The following is a 6,320-nucleotide window of genomic DNA, read 5'->3' on the forward strand; positions in this document are numbered from 1 at the left end:
AGAATCGCACACAAAAAGGGAATTGAACTTCTGTAAGTGTATTCATCATAGTAATTCTGATTTTGAGCTGCAATGTCTGACAATCTTATGATTTCTTTGCTTTGTTCTGTCTCATCATCCTCTGTACATATTTTACATTCTGAGGTGGGGTTTTTTTTTTTTGAATCCATATAAAATGAAAACATAATTGGCAAAAGGAATGTTCATTGCTGTTCTATGTCAGTGGTCTCTTGTAGAAGTGATTCTATTTTGGACAAAAGGATTCAGAGCTGTGTGTCATAACTGTGCACCTCTGTACAGAAAGTCCCCATAGTTCCTAACTGTAAATACTGATGCTTTCTTCCTTCCTATGCTCCAGTTCTGCCTTTTATTCTGGCACAGAAAGCAAAAGCGAGGGATTTATGCTGAAGCATCTGTGTTTCTACAGGTACAACTTTGCCTATTATCCAGCCACTTATTCAAAATAAACCATTGAACAGCAGAAAGATTGAGTCAGCCAGTGAGTATGTGAGTATTTCCTCAGGGAAATGTGTGTATTTATAATGAATAGAAAAATCTGTTGAAAGTTGATACCTAAACTGAATGAAATTATACTATTGGTAAACCTTTGGCGTGCTTTAAATCTGCGTCTCCCACACCTCAGCAATAGGCTAATCTGGGGTCTATGTACTTTTTTTATTACAAGCAAAGATTGTACATTTTCTGCAAATTTTTGTACTTCATAATTTATGTTTTTTATTTATTTTCATTTCTTCCCCCTGGAGGTTGTATATCTGATTTGGCTTGATTTTTCTTTTTCAATAAATGTGCTTTCAACAAACTTTACAACTGATTTTGCAGCAAATTGAATTGTAAGAGCCAGAGATCCTCGTGTTCCATAAGAGTCAAAGTACAAAATTGAGACGGTGGTAGTAAAACATGGAGCAAATGCCTGTGTCATTCATTGTTCGGGCTTCAACCAAGAAGGTGCATAATAAGATGAGACGGGCCTTGTCCTGTTCCACAAATAGAGCTATATGTAACTATATTGAAAACTGAAAGCTCTGATTCATGAATGCCTTTCAAAGTCTTCAGGTAGTTTTAAGATAATACATTCTTGTGCACATCCTTTAGGTCCAATATGAAACCCAATAACCTGTAGAAGGTTATGATACAAAAACACAAGTCGGCAGTTTGCTTTGTTAACTCTTCTCTTTAGTGTGGAACTGTGTACAGACATAAACAAAGCTATGCACCCTACAATGCCCCCTATTGAATGCTAGTATACAACACAACAGTACACACACATCAATGTCCACACTCAGGAAAATTGGCTTTGGCCTCAATGCTCAGGCCATGCATTTAAAACAAGACATCAAACACATGACAGGTAACAAAACAATTCAAATAAAGACTAAAGCTAAATTATCTATCATCAGTTCCTGAATAAAAGGTGTTGTGATTGCAATTGCTAAAAATGTTGCTGAATAAGTTCCTGAAAGATTGACGGCCTGAAAAATATTTGAGTTGGAAGAAGAAATGTATGTGTTTTATTTGGAAATGGATGCAAAATCTCAAAAATCAGAAGTATTCTACACTGGCGTTATCCGACACAACCATGAAATATGTTAAAATGCTAGAAAAAGAATGAAGCCTGGAGTGCTTACTGCATCTAAAAGTGTGGAGAAGTGGCAAGCAGTTTGAGTGACATGTTAAAACTCAAATCCTCTGAAGCTGCCGATTATTTATAACCAACAGGTGCAGAAATTAAGTAGAGAGACAGAGCCGAGCAGTCTGAAGGCAGAAAATGCCTGAAACCACCTGTCCCAACAACTGCCTCACACAAAAACTGTCACACAATCTGAAAATGGGTCTAACCTATAGAAACGGGAACTTCCTGAGCGTAGAGATGTATTATGGTCTATAAAGGCTGGGAAATAAAGAAGTGTGCTTTGAATAACCTCCTTGCCTGCCCCATTACAGTTGTCATTGGAAGCCAGGATGCCCATTCCCTTCTCTAAAGGAAAAAAAACCCGGACCTGCGCAGAAGTCAAATCCGCGTCTGCGCAGGTTCGGAAGTGACGTCTGAATTATTAATATTGTTGTTATTATTACTATTCTTCTTTCAGGGAAGGGGATGGGCATCCCGGATTACAATTACAACTGTAGAGGGGCAGGCGAGGGGCTCATTCAAAGCACACACATTTGTTCTTATGGTGCCAATAGCTTTCATAACATTAACAACAATATTACTATAAATAACTACATCTAAATGTTAATAACACACCGAACTTAGACACGAATTATTTACTTAATTTAGTCTTTGTTGGTCGAGGTGCGGCCAAGTGAAGAGGGAGCTGCTCTCTGACGTGCTGCCCAGCAGACGACTCGCCCAATCTGAAAGAGATGAAAACACAGATCATCACTGTGATTCTTCAGAGCTTTGCTGAAACATGTAAAGCGTTGTCAGGACGATGGGTTACTTCACCTGTGGGCAGTAGAAGCATGGTCCGATGGGAGACTGCAGCCGGTGCCTCTGACTCGGAGACCTTCAAAATCTTCTTCTGCTCTTGTTGGTCGTTGAGCAATGCTCCCTGGGGATAACATCAAACACAGAGGCTCAAACCTGCATGTGTAGATGTAAAGCCTGATGTGTGAACAATGTCTGGCTCACCTGTCCAAGAACAGACAGACAGTTTTCTTTTGCGCTGTAGGTTCTGAGCTGCCAAGGTCCTGAGTGACGCTTCTTTGTTTAACGGTGACACCCTGCAACACAGTAACAGTGACTTGGCAACATAAATTAGATCTGCCTCAGGAAATGCAGTAAAGTTTGTTGACACCTACTTTACCTCTTAGCGATCATTGCGGCTGGATCGGGAGCATTCATCGACTCGGGCGGCGCCTGGCCGGTGATGCTGCACGACTGCTTTGTCCGCTGAATGGCGAGCTGGGAAAGGAGCTGTGCACCTCCTGTGTGCTGTGAGCAGAAGAGCTTTCAATAGATGTGAGGGATCCACACGACATGGGCTCCTCCGGTGTCAGGCTGCGCAGCTGGAAATCATCGTCCATGGGGATGTAGGGAGCCAACATGTCCAGGTCCAAGCCTCCCATTGCCTTTGAGACACAGACAAAGATACAATGAGTGAATGGGGGATGAGGAAACCTTCCCTACATTAGATCAAGGATGTCCTCAGTACAGTCGTCTTAACCGTAACATACCTGTGTGGTGACTGGCGTCCTGGGTTGTGTATCAATGGCAAACAGCTTCTCAACCAAGTCTAGTTTGAAATCTGAGCATGGGGAAGCAGAGGTCCTGTCGGCCTAAAGGGCAGAGATGCACACGTTAACAAATTAATACGTTAACAAATCTGTAAACAATCTAAACAATGTAAACAAATCTGTGAACATGCTAACCTGTTGGCTGGAGAGCCCATCATGACCCTGTGGATCAGGATGCTGTGAGCCACGTCCGGGGACATCGGGTCTCTCGGCTTTAGCTCGGCAACAATGCTGGAGTGAAATGACAGACACAGAAAACGTGTCAAAGCTGATGGTGAGATATGGTGCAGCTTAGCCACCAGACGTCATGACTTCTAAGCATTTACCTCTGTGTCAGCGTCAGCATCATCACACCGATGTACGGCCGCTCAGTCCCTGGGTCACCGAACCACCAACCCTGGAAAATGTGAAGAAAACAGACAGATGTCAGCAAAATGATCCGGCTTTATGCTAAAGCAGAGAATTTCAAGCTCAACATGCCACATGAAATGAAATTAATTAAATGAAAATAAAGTAATTTAAATGTAATTTAATCTAATAAAAGACATTTAAGTTAACACAAGTCAATACAATAAAATACAAAATACATTAAACTACATATAAGTAAAGTTATAAATATATTAATAAAACAAAATGAAAAATAAAACAATGCAATAAAATCGTTTGGATTCGGCTCCGTCACGGAGCAGGGGGATTCAACAACAATTTAAAGAGCGCCAGTAGAGAAAAATTCTCGGAGCAAAGGTCTGAAAGATCATAATCATAATCTAACTATGTAGTGTGATATTTAAGTAGCCCGCTGTATCCACATCTGCTTGTAATCAATACCTGACTGTCAAATCAAATGAATTTTAGTACGATTCAAAGTAGTCAAAGTAGTTAAAGCAGGGCTGCATTTCAAAATATAATTCAGCATGTTCAAACAAAATGCTCAACTTATATAAAATAAAGGAAGCAAATGCTTGAATCTCCCATTTTCTGTTTCACATCTTGACTCAACTAATTTCACAGATAATAAATCGCAACACAAAACGAGGAAAGAATAATACCAGCAGCTCTGAGGGAACATTGAATGTGCGGATCCCGGTGGACTCTGCTCATATTGGGCTCTAAGACCACTTGTTTTCTACGATCTCACTTCAGATTTTAGCGGCTATATTTGTTCAAAACCCTAATGTTTTGTCTCATAATGCTGTTTCACATTGGCACTTTTAATACGGAACACCGATTCTGAACAAGTATGTCGACTACACAATTTTGTCTCCCTTTCTCCGCCACACTCCTATTTCTCAACTTTCTCCGGCTCAGTCGTCTCTTAGTTTTAACACACGTCAGCAAAATGTTCCGACTTTATGCTAAAGCAGAGAATTACAAGCTAAAGCACAACAGCATTTTCACTTACCTGTGTCGCTCTTTCTTTTTCCGCTTCCGTCAACTTGGCTCTGACTCAGCAATCACCTGTCTGCGTGGAGCGTCACACTTTTTACCGCCAAAAGGCACAAACCTGATTGGCTTGAGTAGTATCACGTGGGATGGCTTAACGCGCATGCAATTGGTCTCTGAGTTTTTCCTCGCTAAACCATTACCGTAGACTTCACCTGTCTGCTTGGCGCGCCACAATTTTTCCCGCCAAAAGACATAAACCTGATTGGCTTGAGGAGTATCACGTGGGATGGCTTAACTCGTTGAGTTTTTCCTCGCTGAACTATTACCGTAGACGTCACCTGTCTGCGTGGAGAGTCTCATTTTTTACCGTTAAAAGGCACAAACCTGATTGGCTTGAGTACTATCACCTGGGATGGTTTAAACTCGCATGCAATTGGTCTCTGCGGTTTCCTCGCTAAGCCATTACCGTAAAAACTGTGAAAGCGGCGCCAGTCATAATAGAAGAGCCCCGTCTTTTAAACCATAGCCTTGATTAGATTCAGGAAGCTTGTTACGCTGAATGTAACAACAGTAATTTGTGAAATGAAATATAAATGGTGCCTCATTAACATAGAATAAGATACATAGAATAAATCTGCAAACAAAAGGAATCACAGAGAGTTTCAGTCAAAACAAGAGACAAGTCAATACTTGCGAACATCGAATTTAGAATTTTTTTTTTAGAATTTAGAACTTAGAATTATCCAAACTTTTTTCAACTTTCATTTTTTACTGTTGCACTTATTAAAATTTGAACTTTTATTCTATTCTTTAACATAACCACGTAATCGATACTCCCATCACTATCGGACAGTAGATATTCTGGAGAATATCAGAAAAAATTACGGGGACTTTTACCTTCTGTAAAACGGTTCGGAAAAACGGCCTCAGATAATAAAAGTCCCGTGCGAATACGACCCTGTAAAAACGTATGTAGGTAGTCCGTCATGCCCTGTTTAAACTTAGTTTTCACTGTTTCTCGTGCATGGAGGCACTTAAAGAAGCCCTCGGTATCGTTGGCAGTCGAAATATAATAGCCTGGGGCAAAACCGAAGTGTTCTGGACATACGAACACCGATAAAAAAAGAAAGTCAAATTTATCAGAGGCCGAGACTTTACTACCACTGTTGATGGGTAAGATTTGTCTTCATTAATTATTATCAGCGTGTATAGAAGTCCCTATATGCATATTCTTTGCTATTATTATCCTCCTGCTGATGAATTTTTGAACACGATATAAGGAAGCAATGTAACACGCTCATGGCGACAGCAGTGCGTAAATCAAATTACCCCTCCCATTTCTGGTAGACTACAGGGATTTCTTAATCCCGTGCGAATTGGTCATTTATATTGCAGTCAGACGTCCTGAGTTAAATTATTTTACCTCACGTCAAACTAATCCCATCCGAATATGGCTTTATTTGTGTACATGTGCATATTTAAGTGGGGGAACGCTATTCTTATGACAACATCACAAAGAATACTATAATCCCCATTTGACCACTGGTGATGTCTTTTACGTACGATGTACTTTACCTGAAGGCCTAGATTGGTCTTTTTAAATCACAAAGTTATTAATTAAATCATCAGAGCAAGTTGGAATGTTGAATAAAGTAACATTTAAAAAATATGAAAAT

General features: G+C 40.2%; 1 pseudogene; it reads right to left on the minus strand.

Annotated features, from left to right (window-relative positions):
- Positions 1-917: 917 nt before the first annotated feature.
- LOC143001563 (hypoxia-inducible factor 1-alpha-like) lies at positions 918-4,743 on the minus strand (annotated as a pseudogene).
- Positions 4,744-6,320: the final 1,577 nt, after the last annotated feature.

This window comes from Genypterus blacodes, unplaced genomic scaffold (genome assembly GCF_046128005.1).
Source record: "Genypterus blacodes isolate CSIRO-AG114 ecotype Tasmania unplaced genomic scaffold, CSIRO-AGI_Gbla_v1 ptg000054l_1, whole genome shotgun sequence".
Classification (NCBI taxonomy): domain Eukaryota; kingdom Metazoa; phylum Chordata; class Actinopteri; order Ophidiiformes; family Ophidiidae; genus Genypterus; species Genypterus blacodes.